The following is a 24,103-nucleotide window of genomic DNA, read 5'->3' as shown; positions in this document are numbered from 1 at the left end:
ACATGGAAATATATTTGAAGAGGCTAAGGATAATTTAGAAAAGGTGCTTAAACATGTATAGGCACTAACTTGTCTTTGACTCATGAAAATTGTCATGTGCTAGTGATTGAGGAAATTGTGTTAGGTCATTTCATTTCTTCTAAAGCAATTCAATTTTATCCCAAAAAAAATCAGATAATAAAAGACCTGTCTACACCTTCCACTCAAAAAGATGTTAGGAGTTTCCTTGGTCATGTTGGATATTATCGACAATTTATTCAAAACTTTAGTAAGATTGTCTATGCTATATTTTCCCTCTTAGAGAAAGATGTTGTCTTCTCTTGGACACTTGAGTGACAAGAAGCCTTTGGGACTATTAATACCAAGCTTGTGACCACTCTAGATCTTAGAGGTCTAAATTGGAAATTTCCTTTTCCAATCCATAATGATGCCTCTGACTCTTCTATTGGTGCAATGCTTGGATAGATAGAAGACAGTCTCTTTTACTCTATTAAATGAGCAAGAAGTTCACAAGAGTAGAGGGAATCTATATGATAACTGAAATAGATTTTTTAGTTGTTGTTTATGCTATTAATAATTTTTGGCATTGTACTATTGGATATAAAGTGTTTTTTCATACAGATCACTTAGAAACTGCCTTTCTAACAAATAAACTTGTAGTAATTGGTAAAGTTGTTACGCAATTTATTTTATTACAAGAATTTGATGTCAATATACTTGATAATCCTAGTCGAGAAAATGTGGTTGCATATTTATTATGTAGCTTGCAACTGCCAAACAATGAACATGTACTTGTTGAAGACATATTTGCAGATGAACACCTCTTTGTTGTCTTCGCAAAGAGTCTCTGGTATGTCGATATTTCCAACTACCTAGTTATGTGTAAGTTACCTCCTCACTTTTCTCCTTGAGAACGTCAAAATTTGGTGAGCTTAAACAATACACCTAGATCAATGGTCTCCTCTTCCAGATCGGTATTGATGTGCACCTAAGGAGGATGTCTTTGACATTCTTCGGGCTTTCCATACTAAACCATGTGGATGATACTTTGTCACTCAGAGGATTGTTCAAAAGATTCTTACTATCGGATATTATTGACCTACAATCCATAAAGATTTTAAGTAGTATTTTCATCATTATGAGCAGTCAATGTATGGGTCATCCTACACACTCTGATGAGATGTCAATTTACCCTCAACTCTCCATAGAACCCTTCAAGAGGTAGGGTCTTGATTTTGTGAGACCCATCAATCCACCTTCTAAAAACAAGGAATACATTCTGATTTGTATCGATTATGTTACCAAGTGGGTTAAATTTGTCACACTCAAACATGCATGAGACACTGACATGGTTAGCTTATTGTATTCTAAGATCTTCACTCACTTTGGTATGCCTCAAGAAATCACTACAAATAAAGGACCACAATTTACTTAAAAATTCATTGTTACTTTAGTTAAAGAGCTATGATGTTTGTCACAAGATGTCCACTCCTTGCCATCCCTAAGCCAATGGACAAGTTGAGGTAACTAACAAAGAACTTGAGAGCATCCTTACCAAGACTACTATACTACATATGTGTGATTGGGTCATACAGCTTCCTAAAGTCATATGGGCCTATCGCACCATGTGGAAGACTATTGTTGGGTTGACCCCTTATAAGATTGTCTATAGTAAGAAGGTGGTTCTCCCCATTGAGTTTGAGACTCTATGAATCACATTAAAACTCAGTTTAATTCTCTTTGATGCATAACGGGTGCTCATTGCTCAACTGCATTTTATTGATGAACTTCGTCAGGATGCACTTCTCCACATCAAGATTGTCCAAAAGAAACACACTCTATGGCATGATAAACATATTCACCAATGCTTTTTTCAATCCAAGGATTGGCACTCCTGTATGACTCCCAATTCTAGGATTTCAAGGGCAAGTTTCATACAAGATGGTTGGCACCTTATGAAGTTGAGTGTGTCTATGAAAACAATTTTTTTTAACTCCACATTGTGGATTCTAAACATCAGAAGCTCCTCCTTAATGGTCACTGCCTAAAGTTGTACCAAAAACCTCTCTAAAAAGAAGCCTTCTTTCTTAATGTTGATAAGGAACTCAATGTGGTTCCCTTTGGTCTCCTTCAAAATTGATCAATATTTTAAAAATGAAATAAAATATTCAACAATGAAAAGCAATTTTCTAGCATTGTTGATCAACTACTAGCTGAAAACCATTTTACTAGTAGCTTGTAGTTGTAAAAATTCTTTGTTGTGAAAGCTAGGTTTCCAATACAACAAGGTGTCATTTGGTTAAAAATGAAGTTATCAACATCCTAATGTCATTATCAAAATAAAATTGATCAAAAAAGAAAAAAGAAATATATATATATATATATATCTATCTATATATATATATATATATATATATATATATATATATATATATATATATAACCACCAACACCTTGTGTAAGTTTTGTAATCTTTTGTTCTGCTTGTGAGCCTTCGCCCATTCTGTCACCATATTCTTTACTGATTTAGTAGTTCCTTGTAGCATGTTAGTGGTTGTTGGCCTATATGACCTCTCTATTTTCCCTCTCATTGTAGGTTGTGCCCATTGGCTTCATGATCTATAGGTGTTCATTTTGTGTGCTTGTAAATCTCAACATATCTCGATTGCACATATATGGTGATGTCATGATGCTCCTCTGTACACCTCTCAGTGCTCGCTTATTTTTTCATCATTGGTTCTTGATCCAAGGGAGTACTCTTTCTTTTTTTCTTTCTTCTCAAATGATGTATATTTCTTCATAACTATGGCAATGTCAAAACAACTTTTCCTTTAGCTGGGGGCTATCAGGGGTTTACTATGGGTTAGCCTTCCACATTGGCTTATGATTTCTTTCTCTATAGCATTATTTTCTTAACACTTTTTTTACCATGTGTGAGGCCTCACCCCAATCCATCATAGCACATCTGATTCATTTTTGTTTGGATACATTATGACTTGATATGCCAAGACATTGTCTGATGGACTGGACATTATTATATTATTTTATGTCATGTGATGCTTTACTTTAAAATTCTTATTCATGTTATTTGATTTTTTATAAGCATGCATAATGATGGTGTAGTACAATAAATGAATTTAGGATTAGGAATATGATTAATACTTTAATTATGCAATTGTTAATGGTTAAATATGTGAGTAGAAAAGAGATAAAGGTTATTTAAATGGAAGTTTGATGTTTTGATTTAGGTGATTATTTAAATAATTTTTAAATATATGCATGTTATTTTTCTTGAGCTACTGATGTGTGAATTGAGAGTGTAGGATTATTAACCATGGGATCTAATGGAGAATTGATAATCAACCCTATGTTCAATCTGTAAAACTAAGGTCAAGTCTAATGAAGAGATGTAGACTACATTGTTTCATATTTTATTTGTATCATAATTTGAATGTGTGTATCATTATGTAATTGTAAGGTGTTTAAAGTTATGTAGCAGTGAATCTTATGGTATCACTTGACACTTGTAATTTGTATATGTGTGTCAACATGATAATTAGGGTTAGCCAAGTAACATGATAATCTGAGATGGATTAAGTTAGTAACCTAAGACTAATTAGTTGGTAACCTAGATTAATTATCCTAATTAGGGTTTAGTGGTAAGTTGCATTCATAGGGTTTTTAGAAATTTCAAATATTTCAAGTCAAATTAATAGGTCCTAAAATGATCCTAGAGGCCTAAATTAATGCAAACCAAGTGCCTAGGGGGTATGTGTATGGGCTGGGGACATTTTCCACCCTTCTAGATCCTTCTATTGACTTCTATGACCTAAATATCTCATTTTCCCTTTAGTGTGAAAAATGAACTTCTCCATGAGTTTTCCAAGTTTACACTCCACCAAAAAGGTTGTCTTAATGGTAGGATCAAGTTGGAAGACCCTAGAATGCCTTAGTCAAGTTTGGAGCTATTGTAATTTTAGGTGGGTGAGTTTAGAAGCCTTTTTAGTTGCAAATTTGAGGGTTGAAGGGTGTTGACCCATTCTCTACATTTACAGAGAGTAAAGCTAGGATTGAAGGAGGAATAAGGATTAGCTCTTAGAAATTTCATTTGCCATAACCATTTATGAAGGTAGGAATCCTTTCGTGGTCTTTTTCTTTATGTTGTGTTTTATTTATTACTTTCTTAAGCAGACCTATTGCATGTTTGTGTATTTTGTATGTGTAATGAAACATGTGAGGGATGGGTTATTGTGGGTTCTTATTTGTTTTTCCTTCCATGTTTTTCATTTTGTTTTGTGGGAAAAACTATAAGGGTTGTGTTGGCATTAGTCACCCTCAGATAGGGTAGAAATGGCCATGTATGCGAGGAGGGCCTCAATTGGACTCTGGGTTAGTGCAGAGTCTCTCCTCATGATGAGGAGAGGGAGAAAGTAGGGTGTTATGGGCCCCTACTTGTCAATACAAATCATTTTGTGTTTGGGGAGATAAGGAGTGAAAGAACGGAAGTTCTTGTGATTATTAGCCTCAGAAGAGGCATGTATTTTGGTGTTGTGATTGGCATCTCCTACCCTGAAAAAATTCACCTTCTCCCTACTCTTGGTTTGATAAGGAACCTGTTGTGCAAACCTAGGATGGGATTAGTTGCTTGAATGTGTCGATGTGTTGAATCTGATTTTCACCTGGTTAGTTTCAATTTTCCATGGTTACCTTGATGTAAATTTGTAGATTGCATCATTGATACCTTGATATGGAGCCAAACTAGATTTAGAGTTTTGGTGTTCTTGATTCAAATGTTATGGAGACTTCTCCTCGGGATAATTATCCTAGTGTAAAATTCATTGTTAACCTTATTTTTGTAACGACAATGATATAGGGTTTTCTTCTCTGATTCTTTCTCGATTGAATCTTTGAATTAGGTTTTTAAATAAAATAAATATGAAGTGGCTAGCCCACATATGTTGAAAAAAAAGAGTAATTTATTTCTTATGATATTCTTTATAATTCATTTTATATGCATATGATCAATTGTGATTAGATACAATGACAGTACATGAAGTTATGCAATTGGATTATGATTAGATGTTGGAAGAAAATTGATTTATATGGATGTTACTTCATTTTGCATTTTAGTATCTATTGAAAAAAAATACTCCTACTCAAATGCATAAATATAAAATCAAAAATTTATGCTATAATTCATCCTAGAAAATGAAAAAATATATATATTAGTAATATATGCCATGTTAAAATTGTATGAGAAAAAAAAATAGACCTTAAAAAAATCATCTATTTTGGAGCACAAGCTCTTTGGATTTTGTATGAGAGAGTTTTTAATCATCTTTTGGAACAAAGAATATTCTTTAAAAGATCCCCTTTTGAATCCTTGTCCAAACTCAAATAATAGACTTGTAAATATAAATTGCAATAAAAATAGAAATAGAAATAAATAAAATAGATAAATAATTAAAAATATATATCTATACCTTATCCTATCCCTCACCTAATAAACTTTGCTACATAACTTTTCAAAATTATTTCCCTCCATGTGATTAGGCAGATGAAGGTAGGGTGACATCATCCACCCACTTGGCAATACTCCTTTCCCCAAGAGGAGTACGCACCCTTAGCATTGGACAACATGGTTTTCACAATCCATAGTCATCACTACAATTAATGAGAAATCAAAAACATTCGATGCACTTACCTCTGCACATACCTCTATGACATACCCTATTGGCTCCCATCCTCCATTGCAAACCTTCTATTTCCCACATTGGAAATAGTGCACCTCACTCCCCATGTGAGACATGATTGGCAAGTTGACCTAGGGGTTTGGGGGTGAAGGAGAGGTGTTGTAATAAATTTTGTCAATAAAGTTTTGGTGTTATTAAAAAAAAAAAAACCAAATCACCCACCTTTCCTTGTGTAGGAAATTGACTTTCCACGCATGTGTAGAAAGACTTGAAGGTGCACATCCTCCTTGGGCAGCACTCTTGGGAAGGGCTCGTGGACCTAGGGAAGGCAAAAGCCACTTGCCAAGTGGCTTAGGGAGTTAGGGGTTGAGTAATGTTAGGTGGTAGGGGTAGGGTTAGTTAGGTAGAGTTAGTTGTTAGTTAGATTAGTTTGTAGTAATATAAGTTAATATTATTATTTTTAATATTAAGGTGAGTAGGAATTAGATAAATCAGTTTAGCTGAAATTTAATTAATTGTAGTTTAAATTAAATTTGATTAGTAATATTTTAGTTTAATTTAATTTAGTTAATATATGTTTATGTCATGTAAGTATTAAATTGGTTAGGTGTTCAGGAAAAGTAATATTATTTTTGTTTCATATTAATGTTTAGATATGTTTAAGATTAGTTTTGGTTGTAGATTTAACTATTTTTGTTTTGTTTTAGTTATTTAAATTTATTTAATTAAGTTGTAAATGTTTACTTTAGTTTTAAATATTGTAATTATTTATTTTTTAAATGAAAGTGGTAGATTAATAATGTATTGAAGGGTCACATTTTATTAGTGGTAGCGGTATAGGGTTTAATGTAATACAAATAGATGTCAAAAATGATTAAATAACAAATGTTTAAATATAATGATTTAATCCTACATGATTAGTTATAAACCGGGACAAAGTGTCAAAGTATTGCTAGGGAAACCTACGTATGCATTTCAACACACCTTTAGTTTTAACTTGTAAAATGAATCTATTGAATCATGTCAAAATCGAATGTGACTTAGGTAATTAGTCGAGCATATCAATTCATCTATGACCCAAGCACCAAGGAACCTAATGCCTTGCCTAAATTATGACGTCACTCTCTAACTAAGATGTCGACTTTGTATCATGTTGAATCACAACTAAAATTCTTTTCTAACCTTCTCATTACCTTTTTAGGTGACTATTTTAACATAGTAGATTAATTAACTTTCTTTTATAATTAAAAATAATCATGTGTTTTTGCCCTAATATTTTGGGGATGACACCATGTGTATTTTTGGTTTGTCATTTATCCTTGAAACCCTATTTGAATCCATCTTACTATTTCCTTCTTTCTCTATGTTTTTTGTCTTTCTTATCACATGTATTGTGACTTATGTGAATTGGGTCCCTATCACCATGGAAAACATGTGAGACATGAGCCCACCTTTATGCAGAAGCTTCTAGCCAAGGAGGAGGCATATGAAAAATTCTATAAGGCCTCTTGGACATGTTATTATGAATGCATGTGTGGGTATGATGAGGGTATTGTTACAGAGTTTGCTAAAGGGTTTCACAACAGTCATATCACTTTAAGGGGATTAATTTTTCTGAGCACAGTACAGACAATAGTTGTGGTGATTGGTCTTCCCCATATTGGTGATGACTTCTTTCCATTTGCATCTTCAAAGGTCACAGACCTAAAGTACCATCACATAAAATTTCTTCAATGGGGAGAACCTATAAAAATTGTTCAAGGGCAAGAAGTGGATAGTAAGTCTTTGCCACCACCATGGATGGAAGTTGCCAAATTTTTAATCTTCTATGTCACTTGTGAAGGTTAGTATAAGTATGTATGTTCTCATCGGTTTCGCCTTATGCTACATTTGTGAAATTTTGTCTTTGTTAATATTTCATACTACTTGCAAGTAAGCAATACTATAAAGGGCATGAAAACTCTCTTGCTCACTATGGATTAATTAAATTAATTGTTATGCATGGCCTTCAATATGCTCAATCTGCCCTAGAATGAGATCATTTTGTAACCCTAAATGAAAAATATGAAGAAACCTCTACCTCCCTAGAAAGAGATGAATCACCAGTTACATAACCTCCTACAAAGAAATGTGTAAAACCCTTACCTACTACCAAAAACCCTAGGAAGCTAAAATCCACTTTACACCAACCAAGATGTCTTTCAAAAAGAAAATGCTCACTAAAGCCTAGTTGCCAGAAGTTCAAAAAGGCCAAGAATTGATATCTCAACACTTCTAATCCACACCCTAAGATTACTCGACATGGTAAATGCACATCTTCTTGCTTGGATGAGTTGGTTGCAATAGCTAATGCCATGCCTGATATAGAGGTGGTAGCAACCAAAAAATTTAATAGGAAGAATGATAGGTTTCTTAGAGAATTAAGGAGTCAACAAAGATGGCATAAGAAACAACAAACAAGAAGAAACCACAAGAAACTACTCTATCTCATGAAGAGAAAGAACTTAGTGACCCATTAATGAGTAATGAACCTAAGCAAGGTAATGAACTAAAAGTGGAAATAATAGTAACTAAAACAAGAAAAGATGATGAACAGGGGCTAGGTAATAACATTGAAGTAGGAGATGATATTGGATTGAAGCATATTTCAGATGTAGAAATGGGGAATAATGAAACAAGGAATGAGACAGAAGTAGAAAATATTTGGAAAAACAAATCACTGATGGAGAAAATTGAGGAGGTCTACAAAGAAAATATAAGAGTTCCTCTTGTACAAACAAAAGAAAGTGTTATCCTGATAAGAATGGCTCTATAGAAGAAATTCTTTGGAATGAGGAACTTCCAAATTTCCCTACTAACCACAGGCAAACATTGCAACTCCTTAGGAAATGGTTACATCTAAATCTCACATTGTTCACGCCACTGATGATGAGGTCTCTGAAGTCGCTCCTTTTTGTAATGGAAGTTGTTCCAAAAGTCACTAAAACTTCATGTCACGTCATCGTTTCACAGTGATCCACTCCTTTTTCCTTATTGATGTAACACCCCAACCTTGCTTCCAAACCCCAAGCTCTCTCTCAGGGCTACCTTAGGTCATTCACTAGACCCACTAGGGCTTCTTCACACCCTATAATTACTAGGACCTTGCTCAAGAGATCCTAATCCTTCAATTGGGGGTACACCAACAAAGTAACATCAAATTTCTTACTAGCCGGCTCCAGTCCACTATTAACCCTCAAGTCCATCTATAGCTCCAAGGGTACCAGTTCTTCATCTAGGGTTTTTTTTAGACTCCTTCTAACATCCATGACCCTAAACAATGCTGATTTCATAGTCGCATTCAATCTACTAGGGAAGATACACCAAATTGCTCCAAAAAGGCTACTAGGAATTAGCCCTCCTAAATAGCTGGAAACAAGATTTCTTGAAAAACTTCTTAACAACCCTACAAAAAAATTATATTTTCGGATACCCTTTTTAGAGTACTTCAAGATTCTATAATTTTATAGCCTCCAAACTTTTCGTACAATGAAAGTACAATTTTAGGCCAAAAATGAGGATTTCAAGTGCTTTATCGCTGTTGTGATGGAAAACCACCTTAGACACCTTTCCAAGACCTCTCCTTTGGACTGGAGCAAGGTTATACCTTCTCATTACTCACTGTGCAGCTGGATTAAGGTATTTGTACACTCAATCCTCTCCATAACTCATTTTCCAACTGTGATTCCTAGCCAAGTTGCATTTGGCTTGCCTAGGGCATCACCTTAAAAATGATTGCTGATGCTTTCAAGGGCCCTCCTTCTTGATACATAATGTACATGGATCCTAGTTCCAAATCCCAAAATAACAGAGGTTTCCAATGGTGGGAAGTGGCCCTAAGATCCCATTTTCTAAGTGCAGCCCTGTTCAGATCAGCAACTTGCCAAGAACAAAAAGATTTTTCTACACTAATGCAAATGAATTAAAATGATCAAACCAACACTACAAAAAGATTTAAAACAATATTTTAGAACTTTTCCAACACGAAAATCAGGCCATTCAATCCTCCTCTATTAAAAATGCCTTCAAATGCATAAAACCGGCAACAAAATACTTGATAAGTAGGAGATGATTTCCACAGCTAGTCAAATTGTGATGTGAATATCAGGATTTAACTGTGTGATTTTTGAGTCAAACTCGATGACCCATGTTTCATGAGTAGTGATTCAACATGAATCCATCTCTCATGATAATAAATGGAACACTTAGCACTCATTGGATCTAGGTGATGCTCACAGGGGTGAAGCACCGGGACTTCCCGGGAGGTCACCCATCCCAGTACTACTCCAGCCTGAGCGCGCTTAACTACGGAGTTTCCTCCACAGTTAAACCCAAAGCTTGCAACCCCATTTGCAAAACCTTCACCAAGTGTTGTGCCTTATGAACCATTCATTAGAAAGCCCCTTAAGCTCATCAATTGATAAGTAGGAGATGATTTCCACAGCTAGTCAAATTGTGATGTGAATATCAGGATTTAACTGTGTGATTTTTGAGTCAAACTCGATGACCCATGTTTCATGAGTAGTGATTCAACATGAATCCATCTCTCATGATAATAAATGGAACACTTAGCACTCATTGGATCTAGGTGATGCTCACAGGGGTGAAGCACCGGGACTTCCCGGGAGGTCACCCATCCCAGTACTACTCCAGCCTGAGCGCGCTTAACTACGGAGTTTCCTCCACAGTTAAACCCAAAGCTTGCAACCCCATTTGCAAAACCTTCACCAAGTGTTGTGCCTTATGAACCATTCATTAGAAAGCCCCTTAAGCTCATCAATTGATAAGTAGGAGATGATTTCCACAGCTAGTCAAATTGTGATGTGAATATCAGGATTTAACTGTGTGATTTTTGAGTCAAACTCGATGACCCATGTTTCATGAGTAGTGATTCAACATGAATCCATCTCTCATGATAATAAATGGAACACTTAGCACTCATTGGATCTAGGTGATGCTCACAGGGGTGAAGCACCGGGACTTCCCGGGAGGTCACCCATCCCAGTACTACTCCAGCCTGAGCGCGCTTAACTACGGAGTTTCCTCCACAGTTAAACCCAAAGCTTGCAACCCCATTTGCAAAACCTTCACCAAGTGTTGTGCCTTATGAACCATTCATTAGAAAGCCCCTTAAGCTCATCAATTGATAAGTAGGAGATGATTTCCACAGCTAGTCAAATTGTGATGTGAATATCAGGATTTAACTGTGTGATTTTTGAGTCAAACTCGATGACCCATGTTTCATGAGTAGTGATTCAACATGAATCCATCTCTCATGATAATAAATGGAACACTTAGCACTCATTGGATCTAGGTGATGCTCACAGGGGTGAAGCACCGGGACTTCCCGGGAGGTCACCCATCCCAGTACTACTCCAGCCTGAGCGCGCTTAACTACGGAGTTTCCTCCACAGTTAAACCCAAAGCTTGCAACCCCATTTGCAAAACCTTCACCAAGTGTTGTGCCTTATGAACCATTCATTAGAAAGCCCCTTAAGCTCATCAATTGATAAGTAGGAGATGATTTCCACAGCTAGTCAAATTGTGATGTGAATATCAGGATTTAACTGTGTGATTTTTGAGTCAAACTCGATGACCCATGTTTCATGAGTAGTGATTCAACATGAATCCATCTCTCATGATAATAAATGGAACACTTAGCACTCATTGGATCTAGGTGATGCTCACAGGGGTGAAGCACCGGGACTTCCCGGGAGGTCACCCATCCCAGTACTACTCCAGCCTGAGCGCGCTTAACTACGGAGTTTCCTCCACAGTTAAACCCAAAGCTTGCAACCCCATTTGCAAAACCTTCACCAAGTGTTGTGCCTTATGAACCATTCATTAGAAAGCCCCTTAAGCTCATCAATTGATAAGTAGGAGATGATTTCCACAGCTAGTCAAATTGTGATGTGAATATCAGGATTTAACTGTGTGATTTTTGAGTCAAACTCGATGACCCATGTTTCATGAGTAGTGATTCAACATGAATCCATCTCTCATGATAATAAATGGAACACTTAGCACTCATTGGATCTAGGTGATGCTCACAGGGGTGAAGCACCGGGACTTCCCGGGAGGTCACCCATCCCAGTACTACTCCAGCCTGAGCGCGCTTAACTACGGAGTTTCCTCCACAGTTAAACCCAAAGCTTGCAACCCCATTTGCAAAACCTTCACCAAGTGTTGTGCCTTATGAACCATTCATTAGAAAGCCCCTTAAGCTCATCAATTGATAAGTAGGAGATGATTTCCACAGCTAGTCAAATTGTGATGTGAATATCAGGATTTAACTGTGTGATTTTTGAGTCAAACTCGATGACCCATGTTTCATGAGTAGTGATTCAACATGAATCCATCTCTCATGATAATAAATGGAACACTTAGCACTCATTGGATCTAGGTGATGCTCACAGGGGTGAAGCACCGGGACTTCCCGGGAGGTCACCCATCCCAGTACTACTCCAGCCTGAGCGCGCTTAACTACGGAGTTTCCTCCACAGTTAAACCCAAAGCTTGCAACCCCATTTGCAAAACCTTCACCAAGTGTTGTGCCTTATGAACCATTCATTAGAAAACCCCTTAAGCTCATCAATTGATAAGTAGGAGATGATTTCCACAGCTAGTCAAATTGTGATGTGAATATCAGGATTTAACTGTGTGATTTTTGAGTCAAACTCGATGACCCATGTTTCATGAGTAGTGATTCAACATGAATCCATCTCTCATGATAATAAATGGAACACTTAGCACTCATTGGATCTAGGTGATGCTCACAGGGGTGAAGCACCGGGACTTCCCGGGAGGTCACCCATCCCAGTACTACTCCAGCCTGAGCGCGCTTAACTACGGAGTTTCCTCCACAGTTAAACCCAAAGCTTGCAACCCCATTTGCAAAACCTTCACCAAGTGTTGTGCCTTATGAACCATTCATTAGAAAGCCCCTTAAGCTCATCAATTGATAAGTAGGAGATGATTTCCACAGCTAGTCAAATTGTGATGTGAATATCAGGATTTAACTGTGTGATTTTTGAGTCAAACTCGATGACCCATGTTTCATGAGTAGTGATTCAACATGAATCCATCTCTCATGATAATAAATGGAACACTTAGCACTCATTGGATCTAGGTGATGCTCACAGGGGTGAAGCACCGGGACTTCCCGGGAGGTCACCCATCCCAGTACTACTCCAGCCTGAGCGCGCTTAACTACGGAGTTTCCTCCACAGTTAAACCCAAAGCTTGCAACCCCATTTGCAAAACCTTCACCAAGTGTTGTGCCTTATGAACCATTCATTAGAAAGCCCCTTAAGCTCATCAATTGATAAGTAGGAGATGATTTCCACAGCTAGTCAAATTGTGATGTGAATATCAGGATTTAACTGTGTGATTTTTGAGTCAAACTCGATGACCCATGTTTCATGAGTAGTGATTCAACATGAATCCATCTCTCATGATAATAAATGGAACACTTAGCACTCATTGGATCTAGGTGATGCTCACAGGGGTAAAGCTTTGGGTTTAACTGTGGAGGAAACTCCGTAGTTAAGCGCGCTCAGGCTGGAGTAGTACTGGGATGGGTGACCTCCCGGGAAGTCCCGGTGCTTCACCCCTGTGAGCATCACCTAGATCCAATGAGTGCTAAGTGTTCCATTTATTATCATGAGAGATGGATTCATGTTGAATCACTACTCATGAAACATGGGTCATCGAGTTTGACTCAAAAATCACACAGTTAAATCCTGATATTCACATCACAATTTGACTAGCTGTGGAAATCATCTCCTACTTATCAATTGATGAGCTTAAGGGGCTTTCTAATGAATGGTTCATAAGGCACAACACTTGGTGAAGGTTTTGCAAATGGGGTTGCAAGCTTTGGGTTTAACTGTGGAGGAAACTCCGTAGTTAAGCGCGCTCAGGCTGGAGTAGTACTGGGATGGGTGACCTCCCGGGAAGTCCCGGTGCTTCACCCCTGTGAGCATCACCTAGATCCAATGAGTGCTAAGTGTTCCATTTATTATCATGAGAGATGGATTCATGTTGAATCACTACTCATGAAACATGGGTCATCGAGTTTGACTCAAAAATCACACAGTTAAATCCTGATATTCACATCACAACAAAATACTTGCTCAATTCGTACAAAATGCAAAACCAACTTGTCCAACCCCCTGAAAATGGTTGTCCTCACATTTTTAAAGGCTCCTCCATTAGTTCCATAACTGTTCTAAACAGTTAGGACGTTCTAAACACACAAATGCCAAAAAGTTGCTTTTTGCAAGAAAATGTTGTCATGACAACATGACAACATTTCAGCAACTTTTGTTCTACATGGAGTTAGACCTCCAAATTTGGCACAAAAACAAAGTATACATATAATATGCATAAAATGACTTCAAATAAACTATTCAAAGCCATTGGAACCTTTTTAGACCATTTTAGCCTTTACCGGACCTAAGTCACCTAGTTGACAATAGTCGGCAACTTCTAGCAACTTGGTCACTTTGGGTCTTGCCAAGTCTCCTAAACACACCTAAGGACCACATAGGACCTATTATTAGAATAGTGATGTGGCTAGCATCACTACAAGCCAAAAATAAAGAAATACCTAGGTTTCACACTTAGCCTACCTAGGTGCTCCTGCACCATACTCCCCCCTCCAACAAAGAACTCAAGGTGGATCAGTTTGCAACAAATCTAGAGGTATGCCAACCTTCTTGAACTCTGTCTCAGCAACCCATGTAGCCTCTGAAACCAGTTTCTCCTTCCATTTGATGAGGTGTTCCATGTAAACCTTGTGCCTTGTAGTCTTCTTTACCCTTGAATCTAACACCTTTTCTACCTCCAACTTGTTGTTTGTAGGTGTTGAAGCAAGTTCAAGATCTTCATGAACATCGGGACTGAGCTGAGATGGGTCACCTTTGTATGCCACCAAGTCTTGCACATTAAAAATAGGGGATATGCCCAAATCGGAAGGTAAATCTACCTTATAGGCATTTGCTCCATATTTAGCCAATATTTTGCAAGGCCCTACCCTCTTCATCTGTAACTTAGTAGGAATGCCTTTTTGAAGCCTTGCTTTGTTCAAATGGACCATCACATAGTCCCCAACAGCAAACTGAACATCCTTCTTCTTTTCATCCACCTTGGCTTTGAGTTTTAGAGTGTTGTCTTGAATAGTCTTCTTGACTTGCTCCTGAATCTCCTTCATGGTTTGTACAAAGTCTTCAGCTTGACCACTAATCTGATCCATGTTTCCAAGACACCTTAGTTCACACACACCTCTTGGGTGCATGCCATAAACAATTTCAAAAGGACTCTTTCCGGTAGTCCTATTCTTGCTATCATTGTAGGCATATTCTGCTTGTGAGATGATAACATCCCAAGTCTGACCATACTCCTTAGTTAGGCACCTAAGAAGGTTACCTAAAGTTCTATTAACCACCTCAGTTTGACCATCAGTTTGAGGATGGTAAGCTGAACCAAAAGACATGTTAGTGCCAAGCTTCTTCCATAAAGTCTTCCAAAAGTGACTCATGAATTTCACATCTCGATCCGACACAATGCTTAATGGAAGTCCATGAATCCTTACAACCTCTTTGAAAAACAAATGAGCTATATGACTTGCATCATTAGTTGTCTTACATGGAATGAAATGTCCCATTCTACTGAATCTATCAACAACAACATAAATGCTATCATACCCTTGCTTAGTTTTAGGCAAACCAACAATGAAATCCATACTTACACAATCCCATGGTCTGCTAGGAATTGGTAAGGGCTGGTAAAGACCTACATTGCTCATTCCTCCTTTTGCCTTCATACACACCATACATTGCTCCACATACTTGGTTACATCTTTGACCAATTTAGGCCAATAATAGAACCTTTGCACTATTTCTATTGTCTTGCTGATACCAAAATGCCCACTCAAGCTGCCATTATGCTTCTCTTGTATTAGGTTCTCTCTCATGGAACCTCTTGGTACACGCAACTGGTGACCCTTAAATAGAAACCCATTTTGCAAAGTGTATTCTGAAAATCTGCTATGAAAGTGGTTTCCAAAATCCATGCATACCTTATAGGCTTCAGCAAAGTCCTCATCATTCTTGTAAAGATTCTGAAAACTCTCCACTCCAATGCTATGGAGCTGAATCTCTTGGACTGTTAAAACCCTTCTACTTAATGCATCAGCAAACTTGTTCATTTGTCCTTTCTTATGCTTGATTGTAAAGGTGAAGGCCTGCAAATATTCCATCCACTTCAAGTGCCTGTTGCTCAACTTCTCCTGTGTGTTGATGTAGCTAAGAGCTTGATTATCTGTAAACACAACAAATTCTTTTGGCAACAAATAGTGTCTCCACTTCCTAAGACATTGGACTAAGGCATACAATTCTAGATCATAGGATGAGTATTTCTTCTTGGCCTCATTTATCTTTTCACTATAGAAGGCTACTGGTCTACCTTCTTGACTCAACACCCCACCCACTGCTAGGCCACTTGCATCACATTCTAAGGTGAACAACTTTTCAAAGCTAGGCAATTTTAGGATGGGTTGAGTAGCTACTTGTTTTTTTAACATATCAAATGACTTTTCAGCCTCTAAAGTCCACCTAAACTTGGACTTGACTCCCCCCTTTATGGTATCAAGAAATGGCGCACAAATACCACTAAAGTTCCTAATGAACTTCCTATAAAATTGAGACAAACCGTGGAAACTTCTTACCTCACTAGATGTGGTAGGTGTAGGCCAACTTAGGATAGCAGCAACTTTCTCCTTGTCCATCTTCAAAGTTCCTTTAGACACCACAAAGCCTAGATACACCAACTCTTGCTTGAAGAAGTCACACTTCTCAAGGTTGATAGATAGCTTCTCCTCATGAAGCCTCTTCAAAACCGCTTCTACATGCTTGACATGTTCCTCTTTGGTCTTGCTGTAGATGAGGATATCATCCAAATACACCACCACAAATCTGCCTGTGAAGTCTTTGAGCACTTCATTCATGAGCCTCATAAAGGTGCTAGGGGCATTGGAAAGACCAAATGGCATCACAAGCCATTCATAAAGACCATCAGTAGTCTTAAATGCTGTCTTCCATTCATCTCCCTCCTTTATTCTAATTTGGTGATACCCACTTTTCAAGTCCAGCTTAGTGAAATACATAGCACCTCCTAGACAATCCATAAGGTCTTCAATTCTTGGAATAGGAAACCTATCCCTGATTGTAATGCGGTTAATGGCCCTTGAGTCAGTACACAACCTCCATTTTCCTCCCTTCTTGGATGCCAAAACCACCGGGACTACACAAGGGCTTATGCTCTTTTGGATCAAACCTTGGTCCATCAACTCTTGGACTTGTCTTGCCACTTCAAGGTTCTGATCTGGGGTTAACTTGTAGGCTGCCTTATTAGGTAGTGAGGCACCTGGAACAAAGTCAATTTGATGGCTGATAACTCTTCTTGGTGGTAGGGTAGCTGGTGTACCATCACTAACAATCTCCTTATACTTTACAAGAAACTCTTGTACCTCTGCTGGTAAAGGTTCTTGGACTGGCTTTTCTTCACTTGCAGCCTTTAGTATGACTGCAAATCCTTGGCTCTCCTCATGCTTGAGGTCTCTAATAAACTCTTTCTCTCCACATAGCAGCACATTAGGCACCTTGGACTGTGGTTCATCCCCTTCTAACAATGACTGAATTTTGAAGGTCTTGCTTCCTTTCTTAAATGTTATGGTATTTTCCTTGCCATCATAGACCACTTCCCTATCAAATTGCCAAGGTCTCCCTAGCAAAAGATGACAAGCATCCATTGGCAAAATATCACATAATAAGCGGTCTTTATATCCTGCAATTGAGAAGTCCACCCATGCTTGTTCATTCACTAGGATGCTTTGCCCTTTGTTAAGCCATGTGACTTTGTAAGGGTTGTCATGAGGTATCTTCTTCAGTTTGAGCTTTGTAACAGCCTCCTCTGATATTACATTATCAGTTGATCCAGAATCAACCACCACCTTGCATACTTTTCCTAGGATCTTGCACTTGATCCTAAACAATGCCCTTCTATGTCTAGGCTCATTAGAAGCTGGTTGCTTGATCAGCACCCTCCTAAACATGAGATTCTCACCTTTTTTAGACTCAATATGGTCTATGTCAACATCCTTGCAACTTCTATTATCTTCTTGTGCATATGCTAGCCTTTTATCTTGGCTTGAGGAAGAGGGTTTGTCCGGGCACCTATAGGCAGGATGGCCTAGTTGACCACAATTGTAACACTTCATTGTTGCAAAGTAAGAGTTGCTCCTACCTCCTCTACCCCTACTTGATCCTCCTTGATTGCCTCTCCCTCTATTATAACCACCTCTTGAAGAGTGTTCAATAGTTTTCTCCATGGGTTTGCTTTCACTTTGGCTCTTTTGATCACTACCTTTGCCTTGGTAGCCTCCTCTTTGATTTTTCTAATTTCTGCCTTTGCCTCTATCTTTGAAGTTAGAATCTCCTTTCCTCTTGTTCTTTTCTTCTACCTTCAAAGCTAGCTGATGACATCTTTGGATAGTGGTAGGGGCCCATAAGCTAAGCTCCTCTTGAATGTTCCACTTCAAGCCACCAAGATACCTTGCCACCTTGAGTGACTCCTCTTCTTGCTTCTTGGATCTCAAACACAACCTCTGAAATTCTTCAGTGTAGGAGGTCACATCAAGATCTTTTTGCTTCAGTCCTTGCCTCTTTTTATGGAGTTGGATCTCAAAGTCTTCAGGTAGGAAGTTCTCCTTGATTTTGTTTGCCATAGCACTCCAATTTGCAATTGGATTCTTGCCCATGCTGACTCTTTCATCCTGTACATACTTCCACCATGTTAAGGCTGAGCCTCTAAGCCTTGACTTAGCAACCTTAACCTTCTGTGCCTCTGAGATACCCTCACACTCAAAGTGGTTCTCCATACCCTCTAACCAATCCATAACTGCATCAATATCCATCTTACCACTGAAAAGTGGCACTCCTTCCAAAGCTTTACCTCCTAAGGCTTTGATTGCCTTTAAGAAGGGCTCTTCTTGCAAGATAGGATCAGGTTCAAGTACAATATCTTCCTCTGCTACCTTTTTACCATTCCCATCTTCTTCTTCATCTCTTTTCTTGGCTGCCTCTACAACTGCATCTAGTTTTTGCTTCACCTCTTCTAGTGCTTCTTCAAGAAGCTGATTTCTTTGCCTTTGCTCATCAACTTCTTTAGCTAACTCCACATTTGTCACCATCATGGATTCTCCTACTGATTCTTCAGCGGCTTCCAACATTAACTACCTTTCCCAAATCTTTAACTTGCTCTGATACCACTCTGATGTAACACCCCAACCTTGCTTCCCAACCCCAAGCTCTCTCTCAGGGCTACCTTAGGTCATTCACTAGACCCACTAGGGCTTCTTCACACCCTATAATTACTAGGACCTTGCTCAAGAGATCCTAATCCTTCAGTTGGGGGTACACCAACAAAGTAACATCAAATTTCTTACTAGCCGGCTCCAGTCCGCTATTAACCCTCAAGTCCATCTATAGCTCCAAGGGTACCAGTTCTTCATCTAGGGTTTTTTTTAGACTCCTTCTAACATCCATGACCCTAAACAATGCTGATTTCATAGGCGCATTCAATCTACTAGGGAAGATACACCAAATTGCTCCAAAAAGGCTACTAGGAATTAGCCCTCCTAAATAGCTGGAAACAAGATTTCTTGAAAAACTTCTTAACAACCCTACAAAAAAATTATATTTTTGGATACCCTTTTTAGAGTACTTCAAGATTCTGTAATTTTCTAGCCTCCAAACTTTCCGTACAATGAAAGTACAGTTTTAGGCCAAAAATGAGGATTTCAAGTGCTTTATCGTTGTTGTGATGGAAAACCGCCTTAGACACCTTTCCAAGACCTCTCCTTTGGACTGGAGCAAGGTTATACCTTCTCATTACTCACTGTGCAGCCAGATTAAGGTATTTGTACACTCAATCCTCTCCATAACTCATTTTCCAACTGTGATTCCTAGCCAAGTTGCATTTGGCTTGCCTAGGGCATCACCTTAAAAATGCTTGCTGATGCTTTCAAGGGCCCTCCTTCTTGATACATAATGTACATGGATCCTAGTTCCAAATCCCAAAATACCAGAGGTTTCCAATGGTGGGAAGTGGCCCTAAGATCCCATTTTCTAAGTGCAGCCCTGTTTAGATCAGCAACTTGCCAAGAACAAAAAGATTTTTCTACACTAATGCAAACGAATTAAAATGATCAAACAAACACTACAAAAAGATTAAAAACAATATTTCAGAACTTTTCCAACATGAAAATCAGGCCATTCAATCCCCCTCTATTAAAAATGCCTTCAAATGCATAAAATCGGCAACAAAATACTTGCTCAATTCGTACAAAATGCAAAACCAACTTGTCCAACCCCCTGAAAATGGCTGTCCTCACATTTTTAAAGGCTCCTCCATTAGTTCCATAACTGTTCTAAACAGTTATGACGTTCTAAACACACAAATGCCAAAAAGTTGCTTTTTGCAAGAAAATGTTGTCATGACAACATGACAACATTTCAGCAACTTTTGTTCTACATGGAGTTAGACCTCCAAATTTGGCACAAAAATAAAGTATACATATAATATGCATAAAATGACTTCAAATAAACTATTCAAAGCCATTGGAACCTTTCTAGACCATTTTAGCCTTTACCGGACCTAAGTCACCTAGTTGACAATAGTTGGCAACTTCTAGCAACTTGGTCACTTTGGGTCTTGCCAAGTCTCCTAAACACACCTAAGGACCACATAGGACCTATTATTAGAATAGTGATGTGGCTAGCATCACTACAAGCCAAAAATAAAGAAATACCTAGGTTTCACACTTAGCCTACCTAGGTGCTCCTGCACCACTTATGCACAAATATGTCAAATAAGTGTTCTGCTCCAACAAGTAAACCAACAGTTGTGATCACAATTGGAAGGATTTTCCACACAACAATAGCATGGAAAACTTAATTCGAGTACAGTGCATCTTCTTAGTAGCTCATCTTCTTGCATGAAGACATTCAAAATCCTTGAGTTGTGGGGAAGATGATGAGTGGCAACTATGTTTTATATATTCTTTCCATTCCATTTCATTGTCATTTTATTCCTCTTTCTAAAGCCTTTTTTGTCATTAATTGCGAGAGAAATGAATAATATTTAATAAGTTTGAAAAGGGTAAAGAAAATCCTCATTGTATATCAAAATCACTTAGTTAAGCAATAATTTGATTATTTTCTATAGGAGTAGGGGTGATAAAGGAATCATTCGGCAAGTTACACAACCTTTGGGATCATGAGAAGCAATGTATCTCAAGTCACAGGCTCAGAAGTGTTTGTTGTTACAAGAAGATAAATGTAATTTTGAAACTATGGCTTACGATCAAGACCTTATGCTAATATTTTGTCATGTTTCTTTTACTATTGAATGTTATGGTGTGCAACCAAAATAGAACATACTCTCATCTAAGTTTAGTATAGTGGTCTGCAGCCATAACAACTCAATTTCATGTTAGTTATAGTTATTGAACCTATATGTGTGTGTATTTGTAAAACAATATGTAAGGACATACCTTAACTTTATTAGATTGCTTTCTCTATCTATGAATGCATCAATTTGGTGAGTCTAATTCAGTTGTAGTAGTTCCAAACCAATTCTCTTACTCACCACTAGAGGAAGGGCTCCCTCTTGGAAATCTTGGTAAGAATATTTTTATTTATTATTTGTGTGGTTTTGTTTTGGTGTAAATGAGTAGTGCATTGTTACTTTGTTTTTGTTTCAATATTAGGATTAAGTCTGAATTGTGAAAAATGATTCTAATGCTGAATTGCGGAAGTTAAACAGTTAATTTTGATATCAATGTTTGTGTGGGAAAAATAGAGTTCACGTAATTCTTGTTTTATGATTTTGTTTGAATTTCGATCATTTAGTTTCACTTCAAGTTTAATCATTTTACACATTGTTGGTCACAACTTGTTCTTTCCATACCCAAATGCATGGATGATTATGCTTCCACCTAGCACTTATTAAACCAAATTTAATTCTAGTTAGTTGAGAATAAAAGAATATGTGAATATCTAAGTATATGCCGATAGAAGAGTGGGGTATGTGGTAGTTACAAATAACAAGAGCTCTTTGAGAGCTGGAGTCCCTGCCTCTAGGGAAACAAATTGGATGTAATATTTGTTAAAATTATGATTTTGAAAAGAGAAGTTATAAATTTTAGCAAATTTAATTTAGATTTTTAGTTAATATTTTAAATTTTAGTTTTATAGAATAATGTGGCGACTACATTGTAAAATCGCGAGATTTGAATGAATAGAGTTTTAACTAAGAAACTTAAGATTTTTAGAATTTTATTACATAAGTTAAATTTGGATATTAATTGTTTTTTTTTTTAATTAATATATACTAAAGTTTATATATATATATAAAGCAATACAACTCTTAATAGCAATAATATATTTTAATAGAAAATCAAATTTAGTAATTATTGATTTATATAAAACTAATTTTTAAAATAATATAAAATACATTAACATTTTTAAATACTATATTCAAAACTAAAAATTGTGATATTAATATTGATAAGACATTATTTTTGTTGTGGAAGATAAAAACATGACTTTTTAATAAATCTAATGAACTTGTGACAAATATCCAAAAGATAAAGTTGTAATTATTTAATAAATCTAATGAACTTGTGACAAATATGCAAAAGATAAAGTTGTAATTAATAAATCTAATGAACTTGTGACAAATATCCAAAAGATAAAGTTTTAATTATTTTATAAATCTAATGAACTTGTGATAAATATGCAAAAGATAAAGTTGTAATTAATAATGAACTTGTCACAAATATGGAAAAGAGAGTTGTAATTAATGAATTCATTAATGCATGTTAGAAAATATTGTATTTTTTGAAGTGAAAAAATAAAATAAACCCCACCAAAAATATAACGGATCAATTAGAAAAAGGTAATAAATTAATATAAATTAATTTTAAAATAGAAAGTTTGTTGAACTTTAGAAATAAATTTAGAAATATAGTAATTGTTCTCCAAACAATTAATAGAAGAGGGTTAAAAAAAACATTAGTACCCTGCCTAAAGATAGGCAGGGACTAATAACTACTCTTTAACACTTTTTAATTCATTCTGCCAAAAAAAAGGGGAAAGGGGGAAAAAGAAAGCGAAAAATATATCTTCCAAGTTCCTTACTTCATCACTAATTGGGGTTTCCGAAGCCGAAAAAAAAAAACAAAAAACACAGCGGTTGCATTCCATCTTTCCCATTTTCCCACTCGCATTCTTCAAGCTTGTTGCTCTTTTCTGGCTATCTTTGGCCCATTTTCATAACTTACAGAAAGCAAGGTTGAGGCAGATCGATTGTGGGTTTGAGATTTTTAGTCAGGAGACAGAAGCAGTGTTCGAAAACTACTTGATATCACATTTGATTACTGATGGTCTCAGTCCTTTTGATCCATTCAAGGAGACGGCGGTTGAAGATTCGAGCAGGGAAGAGGATGTCTATGTCCGTGTTCAGCAGCGCAACGATAGGAAGTGCAGAACCAATGTTCAGGGCCTTGGAGTCCACTATAATTATAATAAGATTATTAAGGATTTTAAGAAGGATTTATGTTGTAATGGCTTTGTTGTGTTGGATAAAGAGCTTGGTAAGGTTATTCAGCTTCAGGATGATCAAACGAAGAATGTCTCCGACTTCTTATTGAGTGATCGTTGCAGACACTGTTCAGATTGAAAAGCAATGTTGGTTTCATTGTTATGGTGATGCCCATCACCTTACGCTCCTCCACAGTTTGGTGCACTATTTCAAGTGGTGCTATCGACTCTTTTCTCAGCATCTCCTTCACAACTAATTATAAGCAAGAGACCATTCTAGAGTTGTGGAGGTGTTGTCTACTGCGATAAGAAAGAGCTCGTACATGTTCAATGTTATTTCTTCATTGGAGAACTTTAACTTGTGTTCTTCATCTTCGTCTTCTCCTTCTCTGCCCAAAGAAAACAAACAATTCAAATACCAATTGGTGGCACTCTGCTTGAAGTATACACGATAACTATGAGCCAATTGAATTAAAGGCAAGAACAACTACAGAATAGCATCGCAGGGAAGTCATTACATATAGGAGGAGGTTAGACATCAGCAAACAATACCAGGTTCCCTTTTTATTTCATAATCCCTGAAGTTTATGTCTGCGCTCAAGCCTTAAACAATATGAACAAGTTTTGGTTATTTGTTATTTTTCTTTCAGAACAGAGGTGAAATGCTTGCAATCATTGTGTGGAATTACTCTCTATATTATAATC

The 24,103-nt window shown here is 37.2% G+C and overlaps 1 pseudogene; it reads left to right on the top strand.

The window, feature by feature from the left end:
- Positions 1-4,350: 4,350 nt before the first annotated feature.
- LOC149569973 (protein translation factor SUI1 homolog pseudogene) lies at positions 4,351-23,537 on the top strand (annotated as a pseudogene).
- Positions 23,538-24,103: the final 566 nt, after the last annotated feature.

This window comes from Cupressus sempervirens, chromosome 3, assembly GCF_028749045.1.
Source record: "Cupressus sempervirens isolate cs-2001-9-10 chromosome 3, ASM2874904v1, whole genome shotgun sequence".
Taxonomy (NCBI): domain Eukaryota; kingdom Viridiplantae; phylum Streptophyta; class Pinopsida; order Cupressales; family Cupressaceae; genus Cupressus; species Cupressus sempervirens.
This window is presented reverse-complemented; position numbering and strand designations above follow the sequence as displayed.